Source organism: Notothenia coriiceps, unplaced genomic scaffold, assembly GCF_000735185.1.
Source record: "Notothenia coriiceps isolate Sejong01 unplaced genomic scaffold, NC01 NC01_scaffold00032460, whole genome shotgun sequence".
Taxonomy (NCBI): Eukaryota; Metazoa; Chordata; class Actinopteri; order Perciformes; family Nototheniidae; genus Notothenia; species Notothenia coriiceps.
The window spans coordinates 119,945-142,360 of NW_011365161.1; the positions used below are offsets into that span (position 1 = coordinate 119,945).

The 22,416-nt window shown below is 41.1% G+C and overlaps 1 protein-coding gene across 1 annotated transcript in view; it reads left to right on the top strand.

Moving 5' to 3' along the window:
- tcf7 (transcription factor 7) overlaps positions 1-22,416 on the top strand; it is a 66,743-nt gene that overhangs the window by 13,280 nt on the left and 31,047 nt on the right. The window lies entirely within an intron of this gene.

Genomic DNA, 22,416 nt, shown 5'->3' on the forward strand with positions numbered 1-22,416 from the left:
TGGAAAGGCGTCTTAAAAAGGTCTAAAAAGGTCTTAAAAATGTTATTACATTTAGACTTCGGATTCCTAGCATATAACCCTGATATCATTATTGCAAGCGCAAACTATTGGACTAAACATGGTTAAAATTCTAATAGAATGACCTGGTCCAAGATCAGCAATAGGGACAAAGGTCAGTGTTAGTCTCATAGTGTTACTTTGGTCATGAGCCCACATCTCTGCTCAAACACCCAGCAAACAAGTATGACTTGCATTATGCACAGCTTATGGAGGAAATTACAGAAAAAGTTCCTAAACTGTTACACAATGGGCGGGTGTGGCGAAGTCCATGGTGACTTGGCTTGGCAACTGGAAGGTCACCAGTATCAAAGTTCCGAAAGACCAAGTGCTACCGAGGTGTCCTGAGCCAAGGCACCGTTCCCCACACTGCTACCCGGGCGCCCCGTACATAATGCAAAGCACACTGCCTCCTAACACTAGGATGAGTCCAGTACTGCACTGAGTAGATTATTCTACTAATACGCACATATGACGAGTGTATTGACCTCCCAATGATTTTAAATGTTAATAAGCATGCGTCTCACACACAGTCTGGCTGTCGCTTCTAACTGTTTGGAAACACAGTAAGTGTGATGACCATATGTCGCTGTGAGGGAGATTTACAACCTGTTTACACTCTCTAGGAGTATGTGTGTGTGTGTGTGTGTGTGTGTGTGTGTATGTGTGTGTGTGTGTCTTGTTGTGAGGATCTGGTACAGGATGGTACTTTTATCTTGTATGTGCGTGTCTCAGTTGGTAGGTACTTCTTGTTCTTTTTTTATATTTAATTTGCAACAACAAATATAAAGTATTTGAGTCATTAATGACACATGTGATATAACAGAATCAGATAATAGGATTGTTTGTATACAAAATAAACAATATGATTAAAGGAAAAAATAAATAGAAATGAACTTGAGAAAGAAATGTTAATTAATAATATTTGTGCAACAACAAAACAACTCATACTATTTTAACAGTGTCAATGTTGTCTGTCTGTTTGAGTGTGTTCCCACATGTATGTTTGCAATAGTGTGTGCATGAAGCCTATTTGTATTTATGTATGTATGTTAATGTATGCAGTTTGAGTTTGTTGTGGCATTAGTACGAGGACAACTCAAGGCCTTACATTTTGTACTTGATGATTCCTCTATCATCTATCAATGTTAGGCACAATGATATATGTCCACTTTTAATAATAAATATGCTCTTAATTTACTTACTTCCCAATGTTTTCTCTGTATGAGGTTTTAAAGGGCACTGTGACTTTCTAACTTACGTAGATGTTCTCATCCCACCCATCACCACAGAACACATTTCATTAAATGTCAAAGTATTGCATCAATCCAATCAAACGTATAAAAACTTAGCCAGCACCAGAAAGAATACTTAATTACCTCATTACATGAATCATTATCATTCATTCAAGTTGATGCTTAAATGTAATGTGTTGCAGATGTCCGACCATATCAACTTAGTGTTGTGCTTAAGGTCGTGTTTATGGCTGTCTCATTTGAAAGAATCATTCATTAATAATTAGTAATGTGTGAAAAAACATCAAACATATTTCCACATTTGTTAGTAATTGATAACCTTCAACTCCACCACCGGCCTCAAAACCTCGCCCCAACCTTTATCATCATTTTAATATGCACTTTATTAAAAATAGTGTTCATAAAAATAGCCGCCTAAATGAAACTCAAACCCCTTCCTCCTCCTCCACGCCTCTCCGCCCCACTGCCAGTGGCTCTGCCCAGACCAGCTGGAGCCTCCACAGCCGCATGAAGCAGCCCGGCACACATGGCTGTGATCACACACACACACACACACACACACACACACACACACACACACACACACACACACAAACACACACACTCAAACACATGCATGCAAACAGGAGCATAAGTCTAATCCTCCCTCATATGATACTCATCTGCTAAAGAAAGGAAGCAGCCTCCGCCTTACGCCATTCATACGTATACAGTATACTGTATACACACACATGACACACATGCATGCTTAAGACCCCTAATACTGTTCCTACACACACACACATATTTACTACACAGAGAAGTAGTACATACCCCTCATAGTGGTAAGCTGTCTTCACTTCCTTCTTCCTCTTCATGCACACTGACACACTAACAGACATTGTGCATTGTTCATAGACAAGACTACTATGCTGCAGAGACAACAAATCATGTTAATATTCTCTCAACATGATGATGTACATGAACTATTTACATATAAATTACTTTTAATAAATGAGACCACAATTCTGGTGCATCAGGTACTGTGTCATTAGTTTGGGGCTACCCACATGTTAAAATGATGTTTTTCCGTAAAGGACAGTCCCAGCTGAATGTGTTACAGTTTACTGTCAGAGGTGTGTCTGCCTCGATTTCTTGGGTATGTGTCATATGTTTTGGCACTGCGTCCATGTGTTAATGTCGTTTTTAAGCCAGAAAAGGGAGAGGGCGGAATTCCCTCATCAACAGGTTTCCTCCAAAGGAGCTGGGCCATGCGTCAAATTGGTTTCCTACCTTTGTTTTGCCCTGTTTTGTTGCTTATAGGAACGATACCCATGCCCACATTGTGTGGCCATGGGACACTTTTAAGAGATGCAACACGCACAAACACAGCCACAACGTCTTTTTCTCATTGGCCTTGGTGCTATAATGGAGTGATAGGACATGGCGAAAATGTTGATTATGCATCCGATTAACGCGTCAGGAATTAAAAGTGGTTGGAAACGAGAGGAAAGGAAGAAGAGGCGGCCTTGAGGAAATGGTGATGTCTCAAAAGAGGATGGGAGGGATTGAGGGAGAAGAAGAAAGGAAAGCAGAAGGAGTCTAAAAGGAATATGGAAAAACAAACTGACTTATTTACATATTCAGGCACATACTTGTTGTTACTGACAGCAAATATCTTTAGTTTGAGGAAGTAATGGAGCTCATAGAGAGTTTTCTTTTTATCAGTGATGTGTGGGTGTGTGAGAAGGTGTTGTGGTAAATCGTCTTGTGTGTGCATTTTTCAGGGCCAAACTGAAAACTAGAGCAACTGTGTTGTGCACTGCACTGTGGTGTGTGTGTGTGTGTGTGTGTGTGTGTGTGTGTGTGTGTGTGTGTGTGTGTGTGTGTGTGTGTGTGTGTGTGTGTGTGTGTGGGCGTGAAGGTGTTGCACATAGTACAGGACATGTATGTGGGAAACACTGTATGCACACCCAGGACAGATGAAAGGGCAGAGGTGGGTGGGCAGGAAGTGAAGAACAAACGAAACAAAACATCTGATTCATCAGACGGGCACAGATTGGGTTGATCAGATTGAGGGGGATGAAGATGGAGAAATAGGAGTAAAGGACTACAAACTAGTCTGACAAAATTGGAGAGGCAGAGAGATTGACAGAGTGTGAGAGAACAATGAAGGAAGATAAGTGCAGTAGCGGAAGGGAGGGAGCAGTAAACAATGAGAAGCGGTAACCGCGCTGTGCACCTGGTAAAACTAAACCACAGCCCCAGTTGAAACAGACTCTGACACCCTAAGAACACCTTTAACTGTTTCACCACCGCAAGGAAAATGAACAAATCCAGGGCTAATGCAAACACTTTCAACAACAGGAAGTGGATTTCTTGGCAGTAACCAAAGTGGGCAGCATAGTTGCCACAGCCAAAATGATCCAGACTAAATCATAGATTACATTTTTATTTTCCTGGCCTGAACCGAGTTACAGAATCAATTTGTTTTTGTAGCTTCTATTATTCATTACATAATAATTAAGATTACGTTTCTTACACATTGATTCTTCATATGCATTTAGTGTCTGCTACAGATATCAACTTCAAGATATCATTATTTTATGTCTAATAAACTTTGTAAGTGTGAAAACCTCAAACAAAAGTTATTCACGAAGAAACAAACAATAATTTAATGCATTGATGATTTGTTTGGCGACAATGTATCCCCATCGTCAGCGTCTCACTGTAATTATTGTGGAGAAAAGGGCGCCATCAATAAGCCAGACAGACATTCAGTCAGTCAGACGGACTCCATCCATGATGTTTCTACCCTTCCTCGCTGAATCCCCCTCCAGCAGATTTACAGCAGGCACAGGCACAGCCAGCCCGTTGTCAGGACCCCAGAGGACCCTTCAATCTCCCGCTGAGCTGCAGAGCGAGGCAGCTGTAACTCTTCCTCAACTCTCCTCCTGTCTCACATTTCGGCCTTAGTCTCTCTCTCTTAGTCTTCACCCCATCTCCCGCTCTCATTTCTCTTCTGTTTGTCTTTAAAAATGTGCCCGGGGTCTAAATGCTGCCAATTAAAGGCAGCCATAACTCTGACACTGTCACAAACAAGCGGCGCAGCGTGAGTGCCATGCCGACTCCAGTTTACCCCCCACAGAGCCCCATTAATCCCAGGCCAGCTGAGGGAATACTGGTTTCAATTAAGCATCCATTAGCTAAACATCAAGTCAGTGGTATGCTGTTTTGATTAGAGGAAGCAAGCGAGAAGATTGTTGATTTAGGGTTAGGGTTTTCTTTCGGGAATTTCAACATAAAGTTCTCAAATGTCTTCGGAGACTCCCAGTGGCCAAGATGATACTTTTGCATAAAATAAAATATTTGTTGTCCTTCTGCAATAGAAACATTTTAAGCCACTTTCTGTAGAGCTCAGAAGAGCGTCTAAGGGTAATATGTACCTGAGTGTGGAGCAAGGCTTTTTTTTAATATATTAGCGGTACACAAATGTACTTGGGGCAAAACTCTTTACTCCTTTTGACAAAAGTCTGTGTGCGCGTGTGTGTGTCTTCACTGTGTACAGTTAGGCGAGCTTAAGCCTGTTGCGGTTTACCATGGAAAATAAAGGCCTCAAGTCATATTGTCACCTGAAGAACATAAACACACACACACACACACACACACACACACACTGCTCCTCCCTTAGTGGAAACTTGTTATGCTCAACTGCATCTCGCTTTAAATGGAGAAGTTACTGTTTGCAAAAGCTTCAGACCTACAGTGGAAAATATATGAATAGAGAGAATAACGTTGTAGAAAGTGATGTGTTTTTTATATAAGATAAATTACAATCCCGGCTTCAACATGCATTTAAAAAGTCACATCAAAGATGTCTAATGTGTTGCATCAGTGCTATAATTATGTATATGCAGCTCTGTGCTTATCAAACAGGCAAAGGAAACTCCAGACGTCCCAAATTAGCACATGCACTATCTGTCGTCATGGAAAAAAACTCTCATTTAAGGCTGCATTTCCCAGGTGCTGAAGTGTTGCATAAAAGAAAAAAGATAAGCAGTTGAGCAAAGCCGACGTTTTGGAAATTATTGTTGCACGACATGAAATTATCTTATAACATGTTGGCTGTGGGTGAGGCGCTTCGTCATGAACCAGTCATGGAAAAATCATGGAGTTCATGAACATTGAAGTAATGGGTTGAAAGCCTTTTTCGTGCTTCACAGCGGCATCACAGGCAGTAGCTTGGAGACGAGGGAAGGAGTTCAGGATGGGAGAAGTGATCTCTGGTTTGGCCTCCGTCAGGCTGCTCGGCTTTTTGGTTTCCCGACATGTTTCTCTTGGACCGAGATTAAACGAGTGAGGCTGCGAGGGAAAGAGAGAGATAGAAAGAAACGGTTGGACTAAGAAACAGATGCAAACAAATAAAGGGAGACATCATGAGTAGAGTAGAGGATTGGTAGAGAGGTTTGAGGATTTGGGGAGAACAAATAGATCTTGTTTTATTGGTAATGTTGTACTTAAAAGGACTTGCTTACGTGGAGTTATTTATCGTTGATTGACTCCAATGTGTAAGGTTTTATTCTAGCACTTTCACACAACCTTGTTCTTCCCTTTTATGAAAAGCTCAGTATTTCCACTAATTCTCTCAGTTGAAAGATGTTTACAGGACAATTTCATGTCAAAGTCTGTTTAATAGTCCTAAGAACTCGGTAACAAACAATTCAATTGCAGCTGGGAAAACGTTTTATACTGAAAAAGAACATGTGATATGATCGAGAGCTCCTGGAAAGAGTGTTTTGTTAATTGCTATTTCGAAGATGAAGAATTAAACTCAAAATGTCCTTAGAAGCTTTTCAGATGCATCACATTTGGTCTTTGTAAACTCTCCAAGTTTAGATGTCCGTATTTTTATAGATTTAAATCCCAAACAGCATATTCACTGTAGCCAAAAAGCAGAAGTTATCAAATGATTAAATCATCTAATAATGGAACATGCATCCTTTTTCTTTTCAAGTATTAGCCGCCCTACATTCTGTATCTTTTGCAAAGACCATGGTCTCCATCCACTGGGCGGTTGGGGCCTGGAGGCGAGCGAGCTGTAAGGGCTGCTGATGGTTAGCCGCTTGGCTCGGGCGAACCAGCGCTTAGAGAGCAGAGGTCCGGGAACAATTATGGCTTAGCAGGAGTAACAGAGCTGAGCCAGTCAGGCAGCTGCTGGTTGTTCTCTGAATAATATGCAGTGTGTGTGTGTGTGTGTGTGTGTGTGTGTGTGTGTGTGTGTGTGTGTGTGTGTGTGTGTGTGTGTGTGTGTGTGCATGTGCGTGTGCGTGTGTGACTAAGAGTGTGTTTTTGTGTGTTCAGGGGGCATCCAGGGGGAGCGGTGCTCTCACACGCAGCCACATATTTACATTACAAATCACAACTAAACAATTCAGCAGACCACAGACGCAAACATCAGACGATTTCATAAAGACGGGATGGATAGAAATGATGGAAGAATTCAGGGATGAGGGCACAAAGAAAAAAGGATGGGTTTCTTTATGGATTAGTGACAAGAAAATACTTTAAAAGGACCATACCGAGTTTTATTCTTAACAGTTTTGCATCCAGATTATATCTTCTTTTTTGTTTAGTTTGTGTCATGCAGCTATTGGTTTCAATTCTGTTTCTTGAAATATGAAAACAATTAGCTAAATTTAAACCTTCACAGTGAGCACAGAGTCTACAGTCATTTAGGACTATATTTCAATATTTCTATATGTGCACATAAGATGTCTAGAACCGAAGGAAATGTTTTTATATTGCTTGTAATGTTTGATCAAAAGTCCCAAAATGTAACCATAGAAAAATGTCCTTCAATAAAATATTAGGAAATAAGCAAGTCCCATTTAAAATGCTGGAATCAGCTGGTAAACAACAACCATATACTTCACAAAGTGGTTTACTGGAGGTATAGGTTATATGTGAAAATTGGCTTAATTATGGGTAGAGGAAGCCTTAACATAAATCTTATACGTTGCATAGACGGAAACTTGCGGGAGTGTTCCACATTAAAAAATGGTCCATGGCCTCGGCTCCCACATGACGCCGACAGGGAAACTTTCCTAAGTATTTACGCTTTAAGGTGCACAGAGTGAACTCTTTATATATGAGGGGCACAAGAAGAAGCAGAGAACGAAGGAGGGAGCACTTGACAAAAGCTGATTTAAAGGCAGAGGGCCCTAAGTAGAACCAGACACTTTATTTTGGGGTGCTAATTACAAGTGTGGGAAAGTCACCATGTTATTAGTTCAGATGATCGATAGCAGAATATCAACCCCCTCTCTGAGCCAACCGGGCAGTTTGGCAGGCGCTCCGCACACCACAGGCCTGCCCTGCTCTTTAGGGGACACACAAACAAATGAAGGGACGCATTCTGAATTTTCTTCAAAATCAGGGATGCACTCTTTCCTCAATAGACAAAAGGACATACATAGGTACACACACAAGCACATGAACATACATGTATTGTTCAAATGCATAGTATGGAAGAGCGATGGTGTGTGGTGACAGGCGGTTTCTCTGATGCTGCTGCACAGCAAGGCCCCCTGGGCCTGTGGATGCAGCTCTGTGGTGGAGCGCACCAGCACTGGCTCTGGGTTTTGGACCTTCTCCACATGTGGTCAGCTGGATGGTAGCGCCCTCGCTTCACTCTCCCAACGTACACATAAGACTCTAGTGGAGTTGTGCCGTGTCAAAAACCCGCTACACAATTTATTGCACCAAAATGAGCAGTTTTCTTTTTTCTGTTTAAAACACGAGATTCAAAAAGATACCAAAGTTTAGGGTCACTCTTTGAGTTGTTATTTCTTTAATCCTGCACATTTCAAAGATGTATCCCCACCCATAAGGCTGACCTACACGCCAGATTCTGCGTGGTAAAACCTGGTGGGCAGAGCAGCTTTTTTCTCTCCAACACCTCTTTGAGTTCCTGGAGATAAAAGCAGCTGGCGCAACATCAAATCAATAGACCCATCAATGGGAACATCTCCTGAAGATTAAAGAGAAACCGGCTCAGAGACAGAGAGGGACGGAAGGGCGCTAATATGGTAGCACCCTGGCCATGGAAAGAGTGTTAATTGATTTGTAGAACAGAGGTGGATGAAAATCGGAGGGGGGGATCACGTTGTATTGGGGTTGTAGTGTGTGGGTGTGGAGGTTCCATATCTTTGTCTTCAACCATTAGCATCCAGTCCATTTGTTTAAATATAACTGTAACTTTTCAATCAATTATCCACCTGAGTTTGGACTGATATTTGATAATGTCCCCTATGCCCGAAAATAGCTATAGAAATGTTTTCCACTCACAAGACAATCAAAATATGAATTATTAAAATGAAAACAACATTCAATTCTGACATATGATTGATGTCAGTTTCTTGGCATTAGTTGTGATCAAAGAAGGGTCTTAGTCTTTAGCAATAACTTTATTCCTTCAACCGAAAACTACAATCTGCTCCTCACCACCCTTTTCTCTGACAAAGATTATTTATTCTCAGTCTTAAAGTGCAACCCAATCAATTGCTTTGTGCATCTCTTCAGAACAACTTGTCACAACCACTGCCATACTTTGCACCCCCTCCATAAAAACCCCTTCAAATGAGAGCAGCATGTGGGGGGGGGGGGGGGGGGAATATAGAAGGGAATGTACACGGCATTCAAAAATATTCTTTCATATGGAGCAGACCACAGGACGGGGCCTGTGCGGAGCTGGTCTGTGTGGTTGTGGGCCTGGGGTTTGTACGCTCTCTATCTGAAGCCACATCAGAGGGATGAGCCCTGTGTAATGCGATCTGGACGGGCAGAGGAGGGTTCCCCCTTGGAGTCAGAAGAACCGCCGCTGAGGTGCAGACCAGGGGCGGGTGGTCAATGATGTAAGGCAGCGCTTTGCAACAAACAATTATGGCTGGTGACTTTTTAACGTGATGTTCTCTGCCACCATGATGGAGGGTTGCATTTCACTGAGTCTTTCACTACTTTGTTTGTATTTCTTCAACTAAGGATGTGTCAGTACAATGTCTTGTATCTAATACACGCTGTTAGAGCATCTGTTTAATGTCAAAGGGTTTCCACGGTTACAGTCAATACATTGAACGAGTTGAACTCCCTCATAATCTCATTATGGATTTGGTTTCCCTCCTTTTCTGTTACCGTCTTATTTGATCCATCTGTCTCTCTATCCCCCATCTTCTTTCGCTTTCTATCTCTTTTTGTATTCATCCTGTCCTCCATCTCCCTTTGCTCTCTCCTATTTCATCTCTCTCTTACTCCCCTTGCATTCCCTCTGCTTACTCAAAGTCTTAACCAAACAAACAAGCAGTGGGTGGTTTGCGTCTCCTATCTATAATTCAAGACAGTCAAACTACAGCGAGGATGTTTGCCAAACACACGAAGAGCATCTCTCGACATCGTAGAGGGAGAAAAAAAATATATGTTTTACCATCATGACTTGGACTCAATACACAGAGGGTGTCCCGACGTTAAACTCAAAGATTACAATTATTCGTTTGGTAGTTCTGCTTTATCTTGATAGAAAACACACCAGGGAAGGGTAGGGATGATGCCATAGGGATCACACGTTTAAAAATTAGTCAAACCAATTGCTTCATACTTGAAATGAACATAAAACCCTACGTTTTAACAGGTAGTTCCACAAAAATGTGATCTGCTTTTTGACCAATTGAAACAAACCACAGTAAAAGATGTCCAGCAGTCAGCTGTAATACTCTGTCAGCACTTTCCAATCAATGCAAAGACAACCTGAAGAAATGCATTGAATTTATACACATTTGCAAAGGAAAATATATACTTTAATTTACTTCAGGGCTTCTGCGTCTTGCTGAAGCACATTGATGCAGCTGCGTTACAGTAACTGACTTATCCATCATACAGAAAAGCATCATATCCCCCCCTGAGACCAAGCCAAACCACTTGTGGTTACAACCACTTATAACCATAAATGAGAGTCGAGAAGAAAACCAAAGCTGTTTTTCCAGGTGTTTGGACGAAACTCCAGTGTATAGTTTTCAAGTCCATCAGATGTTCTCTGGCAGAAACTGTTCACTTCTGGTGAAAGGGAGTCTTGTAACATTCAATTTATTTCTTTTGAGCCTTTTAAACACATGGCTGCACACGCTCCCAGAAGCTATAAAATGTATGTACTCTAAAATTATTCGGGTTTAACTGTGAAATCAGTTTATTTTGGTTGAGTGTAACATTAAAGTCACAGTTTTGTGGGCACTGTGTGGAAGGTCATCATGGTCACAGAGGATCGTATGCGTCTTGTTGAACTCATTTCACCTCTTGCCCTCTGGAACTGTCTGTCAGGGTGAGATTTCTTATTTTTGGTGTAACATTTGAACATTTCTTTCATAACACATGAACAGACATCTCAATCTGCAGATGGTTCCCTTGATTAATCAATTGTTCCGTTTAAGGCTTCAAAAAACTCATGTTCATGCTGGCGAAAAATATATAATGTATTGCTCTTTTTTCCCTCAAATCAATATTAAAATCCCAGTATATTAAATTAATTATGACTGAAAACTATGAAAAAGCCAATTCTACTATTCTGAGAAGCTTCAAAGTCAATTGTTTGGGATTGTGTTTGATCAAACTATAGTGGCTGCGGCTAAAAGAGCTGTTTCAAAGGGTCAGTTCTGGTACTACACTCAAAACGTACAGTTTGTAACACTTACACCAAGTCAAATCAAACCAAACTTTGTCACAGAAACCAAAACCATCTAAATGGATACAAGTTTAATGTGATTTTAATCCTGTAAATGATGGTAAAATGTAATATGATCAGCATCCATGTTGCTTTTTGGATTGTTTGCATTCTGCACATACACATTAAATAAGTGGAGCAACAGATCTTGATGTAGCTTTGAAAAGATGTAGCGTTGGGACTTCTTATTTGCGTCATGCGGTGGCAGTGGTGCTGTCGTTACCATGGTTACGGCATGCCTGCTCGGTGTCCTCAGTGCTGCATGGCCATGTAAAGAGGGGACCATCCCAGCAGGAGGGCCAACAGAGAGATAGAGAGATATAAGAATAAAGGTACAGTAGAAATGCAGAGAGAGGAGAGAGCAGGGGCTGCTGGGAGTTGGGGCGCACTGCACATCCAGAGGGGTAACGGGAATTAATCATACAGAATAAATTAGGACATGAAAGGAGATGGAGGGAAACATAGCAGCATCCACCACCTCTCTATACACCATCAGTCCATCCATCAATCTCTCCACATCCATCAGTCAGTGCTTCTCTCCTGGTCTTACATTTGTGTTTTTTTTATATTCTTCTTCTTGGACAATAATTAGAAAAAGATCCAAAAAATCAATCGCCGTTACGAATATTCATCATTACACCCTTTTTAAAGGATAATAAATGTCAGAGTTTCACTGAACCTAGCTTCCATCCTAAGAGTTTGCCGTTTTTCTTCGTCTTATATGATGATAAATCAATTAATGATGTATATTTTGGGGGTTTTGGACTGATTGTTTGGAGAGAAACAAGCATCTCTTTCATCTTCTCTCTTTCCAGTGATCCCTTTCTGTCGTTAGCTTTTTTCAAGTGGGCTTCATTGGCAGGAAAAGCATTCTTTCACTGAAGCAAAAAGTAAACAAAGCCTGGAGAGTCTGCAACAGACATGTTGGTTCTGAAATATAAAGGTATTGATCATGAAGGCTGTTGTTTATTCTGCAGAGACTTTGAATCTCTAGAAGGATCTTTTAAGGAGTCAAAAAGATTCATGTTTTCTCCCTTAACCATGAAAAGCTAACCTTTTCTTTTCTGCCGTGTAAGAAGAACTCTGAAGTATTGAATACACAAGTACGTGTTTTGTAAAGAATGTAAAAAACTAACAAGTGGATGAAGCAAAGCTAGAGAGTTGGGGTTATTGGCATGAATGTTGGTCTTCAGCCAGTTTGTAGGGGTCAAAGGGCACCAACATTGAGCCTTTGCCCTCGGCCTGAAGGTGAAGAATAGTGTCAAGCCTTGAGACTTCCGAGAAGACCTTTTTTTTTAAATGTTTGAGCCCCCAGCGTAAACACCAGTCATCAGCGCTGATTAACAACCGGTTCTCAGAAGTGTTGAGACGACTGTAATCTTTGGTGAAGGATGGTTTTTAAAACGCTCCTGGGTTGACCTGCATGATCTCCCAGAAACGATGAAAGGAAGGAGCTGATTGGACAGAGGCCTCGGGGCTCCGGTTTGTCCCAGATATTATTGGTTGTGTCTCCTCTTTCCGACAGTTTCAATGTCCATTGGTTTGCATTTGGTCTGGCTGGGATTGAGTTAAATATCTCTGCTTAACTTTTCATCAACTGCAACTACTTTGATCATGAATAATATATGATAATCATTGTAGTTTGGTTCTTTTTAAAGTATACAATATAAATGCAACTTTTTGAAAAAGATTTCAACATCAAAAGCAAGTTGCCTTTGATATTTCTTATATAGTGTATATGTCTGCGAATATATATTTTTAGGCAAATTCCAAAAATATTCATGTTTGGGTTGGGATGTTAAGGCCATTGAGCGTTCTCTACCCTCCAGATATTTCTTTTGCATGGCCTTCAATGCGCCCCTAACGCCCAGGGATGAGATTATTCTGATAGAAACATCAAAGCAGACATCAGACAGAGAGCAGCACGTGAAGTGAACTGCTGGCCCAGAGGGCAGGAAGCATGAAAGCTGATTGAGTTGTCTGCTTCCCCAAAAACTTGACTCAACCAACAGTTACATACATGTGAGTCAGCCATGTACGACTGCTTTGTCAACACATGGATCACTACAAACACACAATAACACACAATCACACACAAACAAACACATGAGAGTCACATGCGCTGCTCGGAAAACACCTATTCAAGGTATTGTACATGTAAGAATAAAACTGCATCGACACAAAGAGAAATGATATCACACATTCTGGTTAAAAGAGAACAAGCATTGACTGATATGTGTGCTTTTATATAATATTTTAAATGTGTTCATTTACAAATTATGTTTTTTTGTACCTGTTTGTGTACCTTTATGAGCAAGTAGATGTAAAGAGGAAGATATAAATGGTTTAGTTAGACATTTTTGAAGTGACAAATATATCAACAAAGCATCAAATAAGCCCAACATCTTGTTCAGTTCAAAGAAATGCTATTTACAATTTTATAAAAGGGAAAAGCAGAATCACACTTATAGATGCACATATTGCAATATTTGCGTGTTAAATAGAAACTGTCACAGAGGAAACGCGTCAATGCATGGTTTTTTTTTTACCTGTGGGGGCATTTCCCATTTGGGCACATGGTTTGGTGTTTAGGCTGGGTTTAGGCTGTTAGAGTGAAAGCTGTCCTCTGCAGGGCAAACGTTTCACAATGAGTGAGCGGTAGACATGCTCAGTCATCTCAGCAGGGGAAGGGACCACATAACCTCCGGACAGCATGGCAACCACCCTGGGGAACTTCAAGAATACGAAAAACAAAAGGTTTTGAGGCCCGGCCTTTCCTTACCTCTTACAATTCAGCAGGAAAGTGGAGATTCACCAAAGTTCACTCATGAGGCTATTTTGTTCTTCCCAAAGTGCAGCCATTAGATATATGAAGTTTGACATTTCACAGCAGAAGACGTCATGCCCGTCTTGTCTGAGAATGAAAGCACACAGACGCCTTTTTTCGCCTCGGCAAGCCCTCGGTACCTTCTTGACAATAGTCTTATCCAACCGCTAGAAGATCTTTTTTTTGCTTCTGCTAGCCGGCTCCCACAAAACAGACAAATATGGCTGTGGCGTGAAGAAGTCGTAGAATCTATTGTTTGAGTAAACCAAAAGGAAGTGTGTCTCAAAGAGGATTTATGTCCTCTGTGGTCGCCTCATTTCCTCTCGTCTCCCTGTGTCAATATTTTTGTTGCGGATGATTGCCCAAATGTCGTAAACAAGTTGTTCATTGTGGAACTTTCTGATCAAAATAAACAAGTACACCATTAATTAGCTCCCTTCAGGACCGATCATTAGAGATCATTTCTGCTGTCGCCGCAGTCTGGAAGAGAAAGTTGCCTGCTTGTCTGTCTCCGTCCACTCATTAGAGAGTGATATAACTCATCTCTAAATGCCATCGCTACGGTTGGATTTTATTTTCGCAACCCTGTCATATCCATGGCCTGGAGCCAGCTGCAGAGTGCAGACTCTCATGAAGAGGTTTTTCTCACCGCACCGAGCTGTGATTTCAGATTAAGTGTGAAAAGTGAATCTGCTCTTCTTCCTGTTTCTCTTCTCTCTTCCCCTCAACTTTGGTCAATAAAACCGCCTTTAAAACAAGAACTACTGCTGCTTAAACTCCACTGTTATAGTTTACACCAGCAGTTTTGCTAAAATGACCGAGTAGTGATTGTATTGTCATCATATGCATTAATAGAGATGCATGAAGACAACCTGTGCACGACCGCTGGGATGCTAAAGGCTTGTCCAAAGAAAGTTCATTAACAACACATCTGAAAAGATGGAAAGTCAACTAAATACACTCCAGGATGAACTTGTTTTCAAATGTTACAATTTAAAGATCTAATGTATTCAGGTTTAGCTCCAAAGCCTCGTTCAACAAAATGCTGAAATTCACTTATTTCCCTGAAAAGGATGTTGGATAATTATAATAAATTACTCTAAAACGTACTTGAATCAGATATAAAGTAGCAAATCTAGCAAGTAAATATATAAACGCTTCCAATATTGCTTAACCCCCAGATTCTTCCCAAAATACAGAACACATAACCTCACTGTCTTCCCTGGCTAAGCAGAAGCAACACAAATTATATAAATATAATGTCCTTAAGCGTGGTGTAAATATTAATCAGATTTGATGCTTCTCTCTTATCTTGATGCAAACAACTATGTTTACTATGTTAAGAGTAAACTCTGGGATCATTGTCCTCTTACATTTAGATGTAGTATGCTAAGTCATATGCTCAAAGTGTTTGTCTGTTAGTAACTAGAAGTGGTTACTGATTCATCATGGCCACGGCCCAGATGTTCCAGTGGTGTGTGGCAGCAACAGTGGACCATGGTCTGTGTGTGTGTGCATGTGTTTGTGTGTGTATTTACATGCACACCACTGGGCGTGTCCTTGCATTCGAGGAGTATATGAGCAGTTGTGTGTGTGTGTGTGTGTGTGTGTGTGTGTGTGTGTGTGTGTGTGTGTGTGTGTGTGTGTGTGTGTGTGTGTGTGTGTGTGTGTGTGTGTGTGTAATTGGGGAGTGGGCGGGCTTGTTGGGGGGTGTTTGGCCCTTTTTTAAACATAGCTGCGTTGTTATGGTTGCCTTGGCTTTGATGTTGCCCAAACCTCCAACTAAGAGGCTTTCATTTTGGGCTCCTGACTCTGGAGAAGGCAATGACTTCCAGATTGGGACACCCACTCAAGTGTCGTGGTGGGATGGGCTGTGGGGGGTCACGACGGGCAGAGCAGGTCATCCTGGTGGTACTGGGTCAAAAACAGTCCATATAAAAGTATAAGGACTGGACTAGCACATTGCATCCATTGTTTTTTTTGGTCAAGAGATTTTGGGAAAAGATCCTGTTTTCAGTTAAATATTCAAAAAGTATGTTGTGTTAAGCTTTAATTGACATTGACTATGCCTTAGAAAGACCATCATCTTTTCCTAAAGGGAACTTAGTGCATTAAGGACCCTGGACACAACTATAAAAACATTTCCATTTGCATTGGCAGTTTGCAGATGCATTCGATATAAACGTTTCTCGCTATGTCAGTTTAAAGAAATGTAATCAAAAGAGCATTACATTTACAAATGCAAATAAGTTGCATATGGGCGTCATGTGTCTGAGTTCTACTGTGTATCAAAGAGAGTATTCAAGAAGCATCAGGGGATAAGACAATAGAACAATTAAATTAAAGAAATATGGTTCATATTTATGACATAATCCATCCTTAGATATATCCATCAAGCAGTTGTGTTATTTATTAAAAGGGTGGCATACCAAGTCAAAGGAAAACTTGAATAAATCTTTGGATTAAACGTTTCAAATGTTAAAACACATGATTTAACTTTCTTTTGCATGAACATACTGTCATTTTGCAGTCTGTCCACAAAAAAAAAAAATGTCTGGCATAATCCTCAGACATGAAATGGCATCCTTTTCTAGCCGTTTCCTCTCGGCAAAGACAGAGACTTTTTCTTTTCAGAATATTATTCATATCAAAGTTGTATTCGTCATATGGCACAGTTTCAGAATTGGTTTACTCATGGCAAGCAGTTCAGGTTTTTTCCCACAGTCAGCCATAAGCTTTAAATGCATTCAACCTCCTGTTGGGAGTCGATCAAATCAAACCTATATCGATAAAATCTCAAATCAGCCGGATCTAGGCTGAAAGCTTCAATGGGACCAAATGCTCCGAGAGAGACTCAGTTCTCTTTGTGCCACTTAATATCCGCACGTCTTTCTCTCTATGTTTGTTTGTTCTTTCTCTGCGTGCAGGTGTGGGGAATTTTACTCAGGCTAACCGTTTTTTTTCCCTCTTCACCCACAAACCCCAACTCTCATTGTGTGTGTGTGTGTGTGTGTGTGTGTGTGTGTGTGTGTGTGTGTATTGTGTGAATAGTTATACAGCATGCAAGCAGTTGAGCATGCCCTCTACCCTCTCAGATGAAGCATTATCTTTAGAGCAGTACACTCGTGTCTTTTAAAGGACACTGCAGAGGTGCAAAATAAAGAGGTCCACTTCCATCTACCTTGACATGTGACAACTGCTTCTTTGACAAAGTAAAGCATCTGCGTTGTGAGAAATAATCATTGATGAAATGGGTTTTCTCCACTGAATAGCCCCTGAAATCCATGTTCTGCCCGTGTGCAGTGACATATACACTGTCAGCCACAGATTTCCGTCAAGCATATGTAAAGCGCTTTTTGATAGATACATGTTTAATGATTGAGCCTTTGACCTGTAATCAAATGCTCAGATTAGTTTTTCAGAGAAACAAAATAGTCAGTCATTCAATTTGACCACAAACATATTGCACAGGACAGGAGCGTATGAAAGTCGAGCTCAAGAGAATTTAAAAAGGTGGAAACGGAAAAATGTGCCTTTTTGTAAGATTTATTTTCTACTTTAAATTCAGATGATCCAGGAAGTTCAGAAGGTACATTTTATGAAACGTCCAAATTGTGTCATTAAGATTTGAATCACAATTTTTATATCAGCTTTAGTTTATTGCTTAAACATAGCAAGTAAAATGATATATATTGCATGGTGTGAAGGATGTGAATTACCCTGCACTTCGAAATATACAGTATGTCTGCAATTTATATATTATATATATCCTTTAAAGGTGCCACCCGTTTCTCATTGGAGTGGCACTTTAGTTGTATAGTTAATTCACAGATCTGAGCTAGTTCACATACTAAAACATGTATACAAATGGTTGTTTTCATTTGTCTTTGACGTACGATGTGTTAAGTGCAACCTCGATTCATTTGATGACAAAACATGACGCCGTGGAGCTCAGATCTCTTTGTGGGAAATCTCTTTCCTTAAAAACAGTTTGATTGCAGCCACTTGAAAGGATTGCAGAGAGCAAGGTGAATTCCACTTTAATGCTTTTTTATTTCCTCCACACAAGGCAAGGATGGCCGTGAAAGAAAGGAAGAAAGTGAATGAGTGTTTTGAATGGGCCATCTCCGTGAAAATTGAGATTAAAGACATTAGTCTCAAAAGCATTTTGAAGGGGGCGAACAAAAGAGAGGACGCTTTAATTTCCGCTTCAAATGTAGAAAAAGAGACGTATCTACTTAGTGTGTCATCTGAAGGCTGAAGAATACATTAGAGGTGTTTTATCAGCATAAGGTCCTCTAAATGAAAGCGTGCTCGTGTGTGTGCGTGTGTGTGTGTGTGTGTGTGTGTGTGTGTGTGTGTGTGTGTGTGTGTGTGTGTGTGTGTGTGTGTGTGTGTGTGTGTGTGTGTGTGTGTGTGTGTGTGTGTGTGTGTGTGTGTGTGTGTGTGTGTGTGTGTGTGTGTGTGTGTGTGTGTGTGTGCGTGTGTGTGCGTGTGTGTGTGTGTGTGTGTGTGTGTGTGTGTGTGCACTCATAAGCATGCAACTGCGTTTCTTTGCACGCTTGTGTATGTGAAATGCATATGTACAAGTGTGTGTGTGTGTCAGGGTCAAGGTGGAGGGCCATCATTACAAACAAGTGATGTCTGAGATCCCATTAACTCTTGTATTCAGCGGCAGATTTCTGTTCAAATAGAGTGGAGATAAAAGGCAGCAACAATATCCAGATGAATCAAAGGCCTTTCAAGTGAAATTAGACTACAGAGAGACGGAGGGCTACATGTACGATTTCCTGACGCACTTAAAAAGGTGTTAATATCTAATTGAAATTTTTAAAGTAATCGCGTCTTTGAAGAAATCACGTCTTTGATGTAATCAACAAGCAGATAATTTATTATTCAGTGCTGCTGCTGTCTGAGAGTGGGGTTCTTCATGTTTACGGCTGCTTACATGATTAATGTATGCACAGTGATACGCGCTCTGACCCTTCCCATGTATGAATGTTTCAAACAACCGCCATTATGCACCAACTAGTGGAGATTACAACAAACATATATATTTATATGTTCTAACTGACATGCATTGTGTGTGTATCCTTGAGGCCTGACACATGGATTTCCCACCTCATGAAACGTTTGTAATCGGGAAGATAATATTTTTCATCCGTTTTGGCTGATGGCCGACAATACCGATGTTTTTCCCACCTAACCCTAGATGCAGAGATAAAATACAATGTTTTTTTCTGGACAACTTCTCAACTAAGCCTTTATCTGCTGATACCAATGTCACCCTATATGTAGAGTTAATTCAAGACATAAGATTAATATTTCCTGCAGAGAGGATTTAAAGGAGGCTATTTTACTTCATTTGCAAACAAACAGAGGAATGTTGCTGAGGACCACACATCAGGATGATACACCTACCACTTAATGATGGTCACAATTACATTTGCATGCGGTTAAAATGTGAGAAACATTTCTACTTCTCATCCGCATTTCTTAGTGTATGTGTGCAGTACTGCATCACAACATGCCTCTGTCATTATCAGTGCTCCAGTAAAGCAGCACATTTGAACCTCAGCCTTTCTGAAATTCCAGATGTTTGGATTGTCTGAAAGCGAAGAATACGAGGGAATAAAGGGAGGAAAAGGTCCAGTCGGGAATATTGTTGATTTCAGAAACATTCAAAATGTGAAGATCTTCCCTCTGAACATCTGAAAATACAGTTACTTTATTTCCCACTTTCTTAACACATCTGAAGTAGCACAGTGGTCTTTATTCATAAGCAGTGCTTCTTTAGCCAGAGAGCCTAGTGTGCATACTATTTTAATATTCCAGAAATGAACCAAGGTTAAATTGGTCACATTCCAAAAAACCTGTATTTACTATGGATTTGTACTCTGAATTTGCTCTCTAGTGATTAACGTCTCCCTTTAAGGGTGGGTAACTGTACTTCTGTTAATTAAAGGGAGTATGAACTTTTCCCCCATTGCATGTGTTTATATGTGTGTAAGTGTGTGTGTGCACCTGAACATATGTGTTACTCTTCTTATACCAAAAACACTGAGCTAGTTTCCGTTTCAAAAGATGCCCAAGCGTCATTTGATCTTTTGCGAGTGTGTGTGTGTCCCTCACATACATGTACACACTCGTCTGTTTCAGCTAAGGTAATTATGTTTAAGTTGTGTGAGTGTATGTTTGTGGTGGGATGAGAAGGGGGGGGGGGGGGGTTTTTTTTTAAATACAGAGGGGTTGATAATTATGGGTTAAATGAGTGCTCTCAGTCAGCCTCCCTGAGTGTGTGTAAAAAAAGGAAGGCGCAGCGAAAGCCACTTCAAGGCCAGCTAATTACCCCGAGGAAGAGAGGAAACATAAATGGACGTTTTTGCGGCTATAATGTTACAGCAAAACGGCTACATCGACCTCAGCACGTGAAACGGAGCCGCAGCTACTTTTGAAGGCTCCGAGCAGCCGTGCACAGATGTGGGTGTGTGTGTATGTTTTCAGCCATATGTGTAGAATCTGTCAAGTAGCAAAATGTGTGTTTGTGTCTGTACATGCGCTGAAGGTGAGGTGTGATGTGTGTGCATTTTTTCACACTTGTGTATATACTGCATGTGTGTAATAATCACATCGGCTGGATTGTGTGTCGGGTGTTTTCAGGTGAAGTGGTTTCAAGAATTGGGCTTTTCATGTAGTATGGGACGATTTTCTTCATAACAATTGGCATATCTTTAGATCTAAACTATACTTTGTAATTTGCAGGTACCAATGATAATACTCTCCCATGAACAAGCATTGAGAAAGTCAACGGGTATTTATTAAATCATTGTTTTATGCTGATTTCCGAAAATAAGTCAATCAGTAATGTGTATAAGCACAATCAAAATCTACAGGGGTGCTTTTGCATGAAAAGAACTCAGCTTTCTAGCAATACGTGAAAGAAAAACTTCAGGATAGTGAATAATAATAACAATAATAATAATTAATTACATTTATTAGAGTGCTTCTCCGAATGCTCAAAGCGCTTTATATTACATATTACATTATTATATATTTAATAAGTAAATCTTAGATAGTCTTGACCACGGCTAACTTCCATCCCACATGACTGTTGTGTTGTGGGACGTTCAGGTGATTGAGCTGCCTTTGTTCTGATCCTGATCATTTTTCTCAAATTTGTTAACATTTTCAAAATTCCTACTGCAAATCTGAGGGCTTCTTCATGTTTTAATGAATGCAGACCACCGTATCTCTAACGTAACCCCCTCCACCCTACTCCCACACCATCTCTGCCCCCACCCCCAAACCTCCCACCCTTCGACACTCCTGTACAGAAGCAGTGCGTTTTTATTTTCACATGTCTCCACATTAGATGTGGGTTCGCAGTTTGATCTTAGCTTCACAGCTAGCCATGTAGCATACACATGAGGTACGTGTGTGTGTGTGTGTGTGTGTGTGTGTGTGTGTGTGTGTGTGTGTGTGTGTGTGTGTGTGTGTGCGTGCGTGCGTGCGTGCGTGCGTGCGTGCGTGTGTGAGTGTGTGTGTGTGTGTGTGTGTTAATGTGGAGTGGAGCGCGTTGAAGCTCTGCCTTTAAGTGATAAGGTATTCACTTTGTAACACAGCAGGAGGCCCCGCAAGTAGCACCAGATCTGCCCCTCTGTAGTGCTGATACACACACACACACACACACACACACACACACACACACACACACACACACACACACACACACACACAGGCGTATCCATCTCAGTGTACAAAATAAAATAACTTTAAAAACTTTTTTCAGATATATTCATATACATCCGCACTTCAGCCAAGCTTTCAAAGACTTAATACAGCTTTGACGCACACACAGACAAACACACACACACACACACATGCACACAGACACACATGAATGCACACATACAGTATGTCGTCTTTCAGACTTATGCAGTGTACCTCGGTCTGGTAAGTTGCCTCCGACATTTCAAACCGCTGTGACATATCGTCTGTCGGCCAGCATGCTGTGAGCATTAGCTGGATTTCACTTGAGTTATTGAAAGCCATTTGTAAACAGCAACATGAAAGCAAACAAGCTCGCACGCAGCCTCACTTGATCATCAAAGGCTTATCGATCAAATGGACCTCCTCCTCTCCTCCTCGCCGCTCTCCTCCCCACCAACAGCAGCAAAGTACAGCCCAGGTTTGTTCCAAACCAGGTTTAAGATGTCCAGCTTTCTTCCCCTATCTTTCATTTTGGTCCTTAATGTGTGTGTGTGTGTTCAGCTGAATTTATGTATATGACAGTCAATGTCCCCAGTAGTGACTAGGGAAATAACATTGGCATCTGTGCAGGGCCGGCCTTGACCAATTTGCTGCCCTAGGCAACATTTTAGCTGGCGCCCCCCCCAAAATGCAGACACTCACTATGACTCGCGCATGCATGCACGGTTGTGGCATGACCACCAAAACAGAGAGATATGGACACAAGATGTGTGCAAATGCACTGTTCAAAATGGGGGGGAGCCAGGGGAGCTTGGCTACCC